Source organism: Primulina tabacum, chromosome 8 (assembly GCF_025594145.1).
Source record: "Primulina tabacum isolate GXHZ01 chromosome 8, ASM2559414v2, whole genome shotgun sequence".
Classification (NCBI taxonomy): Eukaryota; Viridiplantae; Streptophyta; class Magnoliopsida; order Lamiales; family Gesneriaceae; genus Primulina; species Primulina tabacum.
Window position 1 is genome coordinate 38675617 of NC_134557.1, and position 11825 is coordinate 38687441.

Below are 11825 nucleotides of genomic sequence, written 5' to 3' on the forward strand. Positions count from 1 at the left end.
AAATTAAATAAATATTATCGTTATACAACCCGATACAATTTGACATGAAAAGTCAAATATTAACATGAACAAACGCCTATATATATTATTCAAGAAACTATATATATAATTTTTTATTTTACTTAGTTTGCTCTGCAACACAATATACAAAATAACATTTTAAAATCATGCACGTTCGATGCATGCTAATGAAAAAAAAATATTATATTTAGTTTTAAAGAAAAAAAAATAGTATTTGATATTATTTTGTCCTTCAAACAATTAATTTCCTAATAATTTATCTATAACATGATTCACGTTAAATTAATAAAACAGCCAATATTCCACAAAACCATGCACATGCAACAATCAAATGGATATCGTGCTTCCTGAATTTTATATAATAATATAATATAAAAACCAGCTAATATTTTCTTAATTTATTTATTTAGCTATTTTAAATGGACTCGCCCGAAAGCTTTTTCCTCCTATAAAAAGGGGTTGTTTGGACATGAAATAATTCAACTAAAACTAAACTCATCCATGGAGAAGGCATTCCTTAAGCTTGCTTTTTTCTGCCTCCTCCTCCTCCTCTCGACACCTAGTAACTCTCTTACTTCATCATCTTCAATACTATTTATTCTTTACTTTTTAATTTCTTTATCACACAATATGTAAAAGTGCTGTAAATATTAATATTGTTTCAAAAAGATCATCATGCATGGTTTTTACAGAAATGTCGTACATGATCATCGGATTCGATATAATTTCAACATGTTTTAATATGATTAACCGTCTCAATACATGCACTTGTAGATTTATTTGTTGGTCGAACACTTAGAATATATATCGTTTGCAGATTCGGGATTCATAAGAACGACGATGTCTTCAATGGTGGTTACTGCAGCCCCATCTCGAAAACTCCTGCAAACTGAATGCACTATAAGTATCGGTCAATTATGTTCAACAGATGCAGAGTGTTGTGAAAGCCAATGCACACCATTAGCACAATTCTTTCCGGCTGTCAGAATATGTGCATGAGTGAAACTGGCAACATAAATCCTGCCCGACCGGACTCTACTTTAACCAATAATAATTTGAATGATTTGTCTTTCATGAACTTAATTTGTCTTGTGGTATTTTATGTTTCGAGTATCGTCTCTTCTATTCCTAAATTTGTACGGTGAATGAATAAAAATCTTGCCGTTTGTGTTGAGTGTATTATTACAGTGCACTAACTTAGTTTATTACGTTACATATTTTGATCATACCCCTGATCAAAATAGGTAAATCCACTTACGTACATGATATATTATTTTTGGTTGATTTGTTTCAACTTTCAAGTAGTGTGTTTGCAAAAGATCATGATTTCAAATAAGCAATTAAATTTATAGATTGTGAAAAAAACGAGTAAAAAAAATCAAAAGTGACCAGTAGTATTGCTTGAGATTAAAAGCGAACGGATGAATTTTTTTTAAAATAGAGTGTTTGGTATATAAACAAGTGATTATAATACTTACTTTTTAATAAAACATAAAAAAACACCTTTTTATAAGCTAAAGATAGGGCTTTTTGAATACCATTTTCTAGAAAAAAAATATTGAGATAAGAGTGTAAAAACTAATCACATTATTTACCAAAATGTCATAAACAATGGAATTCTAAAAAGAGTTCTAGCACACATAAATTATAGCAGCAGCTGCGCTTGTGTCGAGCTATGTGGTTAAAAGCGATACTTGATTCGTTGCATTGTTCTAAACATGTACGAATTATTCAGTCAACATTAATTTGTCCAAATATCCAATAATTTTTCCGTAGCGACGGTTTCAGCAAAATCGTAATAGCGACGGTTTCAGCAAAATCGTCGCTAATTTAAAAATAGCGACGGTTTTTCTTAAAACCGTTGCTAAATTTAGCGATGGTGTATAATCCGTCGCTATATAAAGCGACCGTCGCATGTTATAAATTAGCGACGATTGTAAGCAAAACCGTCGCAAATTTAAAGCATGCGACGGTTTTTCAATTACCGTCGCTATTAAAGCAAAAGCCATCGCAAATTGTCTATAAATATCCGCACTTTCGGTCCATTTTCCTCCACACCACTTCACAACACTTAAATTTTTTCTCTATTACACGATTTTTTCACTTCACAACACTTAAAATATTTCTCTCTTACATGATTTTAGTTTCAATTTAGGGTAGTCAAATTGTAAGTTTCTTTAGATTTATTAAATTATTAAAATTAACTTTTTTATTTTACTGAAACATTAGCGACAGAAATCATGAAAAAACCGTCGCTAATTTTAGCGACGGACTTTATGGCAAACCGTTGCGAATTTTAACTACAGATTAGTAAACCGTCGCTAATTAGCGATGGTTTTGCATAAATCCGTCGCTAATTTTATTTGCGACGGTTTTTGCCATCGCAAATTGTAGCTACAACAATAGTAAAAAACCGTTGTCTTTGAGCGAACCTTTTAACCACAGAGGCTTTAACAACGGTTTTTCAGGACATACGATAACGGTGAAAAACCGTTGTCTTTAGGATTTTTTCCTGTAGTGGATCTATTAGAAATATTTAACTTAATGCTAAACTAAATTTGATTTACATATACACGAACATAACACGTAAAGATCAATACGTCGAAATATAAATACGAACCAATTCTAGTCTTTAGTCGTTATTATTGAATTTGTGATTGGAATTAGAGATATCTCACGAACACAAGAAAATAAAGATCTTCTATGCAATTATATAGATGGTGTATTTTTTTAATAACTGCATAGATTTAGGGATCATGTATTCCAATGTTTGTAGACAACTCGTAGTATTATCGAGTAAATTTGAATTGATTGTAGCTTGTCTTGATGACTTCTATTGGCATATGACAAATCAATTCTTAAAATATTTATTATCTTAATTCAGATAATATTCTCTATTTATCTTCTTTTAAAAATTAGACGTCTCCCACATTTATCTTAAAGAAATAGTTGATTCCAATTAATATTTTTAGTAGATTTTAATAAAATAATAATCTAGCATTCTCTCACTTGGTCTACATATTTCAAATGAACTGAATAATCATGAAATTAATCATCATCCAAAGTTAAGAAACAAATACATGAATCATAGCCATATGTCCTCTTATAATGATCATTATCTTCCATGTATCACATGTGTCACATGTATCGTGTTCCTTAACATAACTTAATGAATAAAACCAATGTTTATTTCAAGTCCGACTTGATTAATATTATCTCAAGATGTATAACTGAATTTGTACATAACTAAATTCGTACATAAATTTAATTAAATTTCTTTATACGTCCACTACCAGCTACAAAACTGGCATTGTTCATGTCCTTCGATTTCTTCTTCCGACATATATGGGAAGATTATAGTAAGGGTGAATGATATGGTCGTCAATTAGTAAGCGGGGGCCGTTTGAACACAAACATAACAAATACACATGAATTTCGAAAACCACATCATATTATGTATAACATGATTATGTCATCATCATAATCATAAGCATAATTTTGGCCAAGGCACTGAGATTACTCTACTTTCCATGATTTACTGATATCAGTCCTTATTTTTTTACTTCTCCAAAGGGGTGAGGCATATAATGGTTACAATCCCATTGTGTAATGGCCATAAACATACCTTATATTGGGATTCTCACCCATATCCATTTGAATTCTCACAGTACCAAAACATAAAAATACAATAATCGTATAAAGAAGGAGGTAGAAAAAGAATTTCACTCGACCGAAATTTTTGAAAAACGAAATAATTCATAAACAAAATTATACTTTTAAAGCAAACCCACTTACCTTAGAGCTGGAAGAAAACTGAAAAATTTGAAAACCATAGAAGAATCATGCAACCGACACTTTGAAAACAAAGCAGCACATCGACCGAAAAATCAGTCGTTTTGCAACATCCTTTGCACCTTATTGAAGCATTGGATCGGGCTTAAAATTTCACATAAAGTTCAAAAGTATGTCAAATAAATTATGAACGGTGGAGATCGAGTTTTGAATTCATTTTAACATGTTTATGGACGAAACACTATAGGTATATTTCTGCCTAGAATCTGAGCAGTTTTCTTGCGAATGTGATATACAAAAAAACTAACTATTGGATCTGGCAGAATTTTGGATATGTTATTCAAAACATATGAAAACATATTCTGAATAGTGAAAATTGGATTCCGAGCAATCAAGCGAGGGAAACAATTTTCCAAACTTGGACGCAACTTTGATGACTGCATCAGAACTTGTGAGAGGATTTCGAAAATACGAAGAGCAAAACTCGAAAATTTGAGTGTAATATGAGGTGTAAATTTAAAATGGGAGCTTCTCCTATTTATAGAGGGGTGGCTGCTTATTTTCATGTTTAAATTTTGAATTAAATTTTGATTTTATGATAAATTATCATCCCTTATCTATCTCATTATCATTATCCAAATATATATATATATCAATGATAGCAGTAAAGATAAGATTAATTTAAGAAAAATGGTTGGAGTTGATCACGAACAAACTATAGCCATTATTGAGGAAAATCAAGCTGCTACTAAAGTCAAGCCGTTGGACAACTACAAGCCAGATTTACCTCAAGGAAATGTTTTTGCAAGCTCGAATCAGAATCAAACTACCCAATATCAAGTTTCAATCCCTTCGGACCTAGCCTCTAGTATAATAAGAATCATCCACTCGAGCTTATCATTGATAATCCAATCGCTCCCCTTAGGATTAGAAAGCAAATGATTGATGAATTATTGTATGATATATTCATATCTCAGATTGAACTTAAGAAAATAGATGAAGCTATAGCAGATTCTAGCTGGATGGATGTTACGAAAGATGAACAAAATTAGTTCAAGAGAAACAAAGTTTGACATTTAGTTATTAGACCTTCTAATCAACACATCATTGGAACTAGATGTGAGTTTAAAAACAAATTACATGAAGGTGGGATAGTTGTAAAAAAATAAGGACAAACTATATGCCCAATGGTTTAGACACAAAGAAGGTATTGAATTTGATGAATCATTTGCTCTTGTAGCTAGACTTGAGACAAATAAAATTTTCCTTGCATTTGATGTATTTAAAGAATTCAAAGTATATCAAATGGATGTTAAATCAACATTTAAATGAAGAAGTTTACGTTAAACAAACTCCTAAACTCTTGGTTTCATTTATCGTGTTTATCCTTATTTGGTATTAAAACTTGATAAAGAATTGCATGATTGAATCCAAGTCCTCGAGCTTGGTATGATACATTGTTCAAGTTTATAATTGATCACGACTTTGTTGTTGGAACCATATATAAAACATTATTTAGATTCACAAAGGGTGATCATTAATTGTTTGTACAAATTTATGTTGATAATATTATATTTGGTTCCACTAACCCCGAGTTTTGTGAGAAATTTTCAAAGGTAATACATGATAAGTTTGAAATGAGTATGATATGAGAATAAATTTCTTCCTTAGATTACAAGTCAAAAAGCTGGATGCTGGAACTTTAATTAAGCATGCCAAATAAACCAAGGAATTACTAAAAATGTTTAGGACGTAGAATTGTGCTGCTATATCATATCCCAATGATCTCATCAATTAAGCTATACAAAGATGAAAGGGGAACTTTGGTTGATACAACCATGTATAGATGTTTAATTGGGTCATTGCTATATAATTATTCGCTAGCCGGCCAAAAATCATATCTTTGTGCAAGATTTCAAGAAAATCCTAAATTATCCCATGACATTGCAGCTAAACACGTTCTTAGATATTTAAAGGATACTCCTGGGTGACTCTAGCTTCAATCTAACCAGTTACTCAGATGCAGATTATGCAGGTTGTAAGATTAATAGGAAAAAACCAGTGGATCATGTCAATTTCGTGGAAATAGACTGATATCATGTTTCAGTAAGAAGCAAACATCAATTGTCACATCAACAGTTGAAACTGAATATCTAGTCGCTGGAAGCTGCTATGCACAAACACTCTAGTTCAACAACAATTGAGAGAATATGAAATTCAAGCCGTTGAATCCACAATCTTCTGTGATAGTAACAGTGCAATATCAATCACATACAACCTATTAATGCACTCTAAGACAAAACATATTGAAATCGGACATCATTTTATCTTAGAACATGTGATGAAGATTGATATTCGGCTAGATTACATATCAACAGAACAACAAGTTACCGATATCTTCATATGCCATTATCAGACTGTAAGTTCTCTTTTTTTTGAAATATTCTCGGCTTAATAAATTTAAATTAAATGCATAAGTTTGGAGGAAATAAAAGTCGAGCTGGTGAATTAATTTATTAAATTGGTACAAAACTCGAGATGCTACGTCTCGATTTTGTGCAAAGGAGATTGCACCATAACTTAAGCTGCTCCAGCTAGAGTTCAAGGAAAGTTTGACCAAACCATGACTATTTATCTCTCTCATAAATAATATCAATATTTTGAATGGTTTGATGTTTTAAATATTATAAAGTTTCTTTAAATATTTTAATGAATATTCAGTTATTATCCACCTTTTATTATGTATTTAATTTCACGCGGATAAATTTGAACTCCCAGCAGTCATTCTCTAACTTTTCAAATTTCAAAAAATAATCACAAACATTCAAACACTTGGACTAACATGTTTGTCTCACATACATTATATATTTTCAATGTAGGGCCGTTCTTTTTTCGAACACCTCGAATTTTTCATTGTATCTTGCTATCCTTTGTTAGAATATTAGAAATTTCAGAGTTTGACAAATATATTCGCAATAGAATTGATGAGCCAAACGGATCAGACAAATCGTAACTGAAAAGATTTAAATCCAATGTTGTAAAATTTCAGTTAACGAATCGATATTTAAAACTAAAGACCTTGATTAATTGAACTGGAAGAATCTTCATCAACTAAAGTATCCCAAACTGAAAGAACATTAGTTTGAACTGAAAATGTCCAGCTGAACCGATCCGCTATTCAATTGACTTCTGATCAGTTAGCCACGACATCAATTGTAGTATCAGCCGGCAGACTGATAGTTCGTACACAAGCAGAATAGATGTAACAGAGCAGAACAGTCTGATATTTCGTACCACTGTCAGATAAATTCAATAGCTTAAACTAAACAACAATTCAACGGATATTTGTCATTAAATGCATTCAATACGACCCTTGGGATCTAAAACTATATATATAGCTGATCAACTTTTGAAGAAGGTTGGTGACCATACTGAACACACTATTGACGATCATCGATCAGTTGCGATACTCTCTTCAAGAATTTTCTAAATCTACAAATCGCACAATTACGCTCTTATTTTCTTTGTATTAATTCGTAGCAGTTAGACTACTTGTTAAGAGCAAATCAGTTTTCTGTTGTAAGGAATTTGAAAAACTAAGAGTGTCAGTTTGACAGTGTATAAGTCCAACTGAAAGAGATTATTACAATCTGTTGTATACATCAGAGGCTTTTAGTGAAAAACATATTCTCGAGATAGAAGGAGTGACGTAGAAGCATTTGAAGACCCCGAACATCCATAAAATTCATGTGTTCTAGTCGATTATTTATTCAGTTTTCACAATATTCTACAATGAGTATTCAATCTATATTTCAGTCTATTTCCGCACTATTATTAGTTGACTGATTTATATATATCGACAAACAAGATTTCAGGATCAGTGAAGCTAAAGACTGATTCATCCGTCAAAAATAACAAAAAGCGTAGTGTTTATTCAACCCCTCTTTCTAAACACTCTCAACTGTTATTAACCGATCATATTAAGTGGTATCAGAGCAATTCCGTGGTATTGAACAATTTTTGGGTGCGAAAGATGATTTAGCAAAGCTATTTCCTGGTTCAGCTGCTTTAGGCTCTCCCTTCAAGATTGATCATCCAAGACAACTTTAACTACTTTAATAGCGCACATTTGCCCGTTCTCACTATTAAAACCGAGATAAACACGACCAAATGTGCTTCTTCCAAGAATCTTTCCTTTCCTACAATTTGAAGAAATACCACCAGGTCTTTCAGGTGTTCCGGGACTTCTTGGGGTCGATAATGAGGAGAGACTAATTAAAGAACCAGGTGGAAGGGGCAACTTATGAAATTCATTCCTTCCATCTTCCAGTTTCCCATTTGAATAGTCCAAATTAATCCCATTGATTCGAGCATGGATAGACAAAGTGGCGGTTGTAATACGCCTCAATCCTCGACCAGGGCTTCGAGAAAGTGGGCTTAATATTCTGTTCTCAATGTGTCCTCTGAAACCATTTTGTTCAGTAAAATGATCCGAATCGTCGGATGATCCTGACGAACTAACGCTTGAAACAGAGCCGGTCCGAAATCAATACCATGAAAATGGCATGGCTGCCCTGTTGGTGGTTCTAGAGGCAACGACAAGGGGTGCACTCTATCCCTTTTCATCTAATGGTTGCATATTTTGTAACAATCAAATCGCCTTTTGTCTCTCATCTACATTCAGTTCAGTGTTTTCAATATGTACATTTTTTCAATGATATAAATCCATTTACTCCTGTATTTTAATTCACAATAAATTCTATTGATAGAAAAGACAAAAGATTGTATTGATCTTATGGTCATCCTTCCCCCAAATTAGTAAAAAAATATGAGCCGAGATACCAAAAAAAAAAAAAAAAGAGTATCCTTGATGTTTCCAAATAAGAAAAAATTATTTTCATTGGTAAGATAAAAATGAAAGAATACTATCTGATATTTTGTCAAATATGTTAATTCTTTAAGTTATCGTCAATGAAATGCACATGCTTCTTTAAATAATATCACGCTTATTGCGTGGGAATCTTGATTAAAAACTATCAATTATGAACAATGATCGAGTTAAAAAATTATTGCTCTGAATTTTTTTTAAAATAAATACAATTACTTATCCTATAATTGGTTTTCCTAGGGAGATAATCCCATTTAAGAAAATTATTACAATATAAAACTAAATACTACGATTGAATTTTCATTTTCTTTTCAAAAAATATATTGGCATGTCATTTTTAAAGGTTGTTATATTGTAATTAAATATATGTAAAGGTCGATCAATATGTCAATACAACACTTTGGATTTTCATTAATATCTACGGCTACATATGATCATTAATCAACATCATTAAAAAATTAAATAAATATTATCGTTATACAACCCGATACAATTTGACATGAAAAGTCAAATATTAACATGAACAAACGCCTATATATATATTATTCAAGAAACTATATATATAATTTTTTATTTTACTTAGTTTGCTCTGCAACACAATATACAAAATAACATTTTAAAATCATGCACGTTCGATGCATGCTAATGAAAAAAAAATATTATATTTAGTTTTAAAGAAAAAAAAATAGTATTTGATATTATTTTGTCCTTCAAACAATTAATTTCCTAATAATTTATCTATAACATGATTCACGTTAAATTAATAAAACAGCCAATATTCCACAAAACCATGCACATGCAACAATCAAATGATATCGTGCTTCCTGAATTTTATATAATAATATAATATAAAAACCAGCTAATATTTTCTTAATTTATTTATTTAGCTATTTTAAATGGACTCGCCCGAAAGCTTTTTCCTCCTATAAAAAGGGGTTGTTTGGACATGAAATAATTCAACTAAAACTAAACTCATCCATGGAGAAGGCATTCCTTAAGCTTGCTTTTTTCTGCCTCCTCCTCCTCCTCTCGACACCTAGTAACTCTCTTACTTCATCATCTTCAATACTATTTATTCTTTACTTTTTAATTTCTTTATCACACAATATGTAAAAGTGCTGTAAATATTAATATTGTTTCAAAAAGATCATCATGCATGGTTTTTACAGAAATGTCGTACATGATCATCGGATTCGATATAATTTCAACATGTTTTAATATGATTAACCGTCTCAATACATGCACTTGTAGATTTATTTGTTGGTCGAACACTTAGAATATATATCGTTTGCAGATTCGGGATTCATAAGAACGACGATGTCTTCAATGGTGGTTACTGCAGCCCCATCTCGAAAACTCCTGCAAACTGAATGCACTATAAGTATCGGTCAATTATGTTCAACAGATGCAGAGTGTTGTGAAAGCCAATGCACACCATTAGCACAATTCTTTCCGGCTGTCAGAATATGTGCATGAGTGAAACTGGCAACATAAATCCTGCCCGACCGGACTCTACTTTAACCAATAATAATTTGAATGATTTGTCTTTCATGAACTTAATTTGTCTTGTGGTATTTTATGTTTCGAGTATCGTCTCTTCTATTCCTAAATTTGTACGGTGAATGAATAAAAATCTTGCCGTTTGTGTTGAGTGTATTATTACAGTGCACTAACTTAGTTTATTACGTTACATATTTTGATCATACCCCTGATCAAAATAGGTAAATCCACTTACGTACATGATATATTATTTTTGGTTGATTTGTTTCAACTTTCAAGTAGTGTGTTTGCAAAAGATCATGATTTCAAATAAGCAATTAAATTTATAGATTGTGAAAAAAACGAGTAAAAAAAATCAAAAATGACCAGTAGTATTGTTTGAGATTAAAAGCGAACGGATGAATTTTTTTTAAAAGTAGAGTGTTTGATATATAAATAAGTGATTCTAATATTAACTTTTTATAAAAGTATAAAAAAATTCCCTTATTATAAACTAAAGATAGGGTTTTTTGAATACCATTTTCTAGAAAAAAAATAGTGAGGTAAGAGTGTAAAAACTAATCACATTATTTACCAAAATGTCATAAACAATGGAATTCTAAAAAGAGTTCTAGCACACATAAATTATAGCAGCAGCTGCGCTTGTGTCGAGCTATGTGGTTAAAAGCGATACTTGATTCGTTGCATTGTTCTAAACATGTACGAATTATTCAGTCAACATTAATTTGTCCAAATATCCAATAATTTTTCCGTAGCGACGGTTTCAGCAAAATCGTAATAGCGACGGTTTCAGCAAAATCGTCGCTAATTTAAAAAAAGCGACGGTTTTTCTTAAAACCGTTGCTAAATTTAGCGATGGTGTATAATCCGTCGCTATATAAAGCGACCGTCGCATGTTATAAATTAGCGACGATTGTAAGCAAAACCGTCGCAAATTTAAAGCATGCGACGGTTTTTCAATTACCGTCGCTATTAAAGCAAAAGCCATCGCAAATTGTCTATAAATATCCGCACTTTCGGTCCATTTTCCTCCACACCACTTCACAACACTTAAATTTTTTCTCTATTACACGATTTTTTCACTTCACAACACTTAAAATATTTCTCTCTTACATGATTTTAGTTTCAATTTAGGGTAGTCAAATTGTAAGTTTCTTTAGATTTATTAAATTATTAAAATTAACTTTTTTATTTTACTAAAACATTAGCGACAGAAATCATGAAAAAACCGTCGCTAATTTTAGCGACGGACTTTATGGCAAACCGTTGCGAATTTTAACTACAGATTAGTAAACCGTCGCTAATTAGCGATGGTGTGCATAAATCCGTCGCTAATTTTATTTGCGACGGTTTTTGCCATCGCAAATTGTAGCTACAACAATAGTAAAAAACCGTTGTCTTTGAGCGAACCCTTTAACCACAGAGGCTTTAACAACGGTTTTTCAGGACATACGATAACGGTGAAAAACCGTTGTCTTTAGGATTTTTTCCTGTAGTGGATCTATTAGAAATATTTAACTTAATGCTAAACTAAATTTGATTTACATATACACGAACATAACACGTAAAGATCAATACGTCGAAATATAAATACGAACCAATTCTAGTCTTTAGTCGTTATTAT

At 31.6% G+C, this 11825-nt stretch overlaps 2 long non-coding RNA genes across 2 annotated transcripts; both read left to right on the forward strand.

The window, feature by feature from the left end:
- Positions 1-484: 484 nt before the first annotated feature.
- Positions 485-1195, forward strand: LOC142552533 (uncharacterized). The gene is made up of 2 exons (XR_012821831.1): positions 485-583; positions 839-1195. It is a non-coding gene; the product is annotated as an uncharacterized LOC142552533 (long non-coding RNA).
- An 8446-nt stretch (positions 1196-9641) lies between these two features.
- Positions 9642-10352, forward strand: LOC142552534 (uncharacterized). Its single transcript, XR_012821832.1, has 2 exons — positions 9642-9740; positions 9996-10352. It is a non-coding gene; the product is annotated as an uncharacterized LOC142552534 (long non-coding RNA).
- The last annotated feature ends 1473 nt before the right edge of the window (positions 10353-11825 follow it).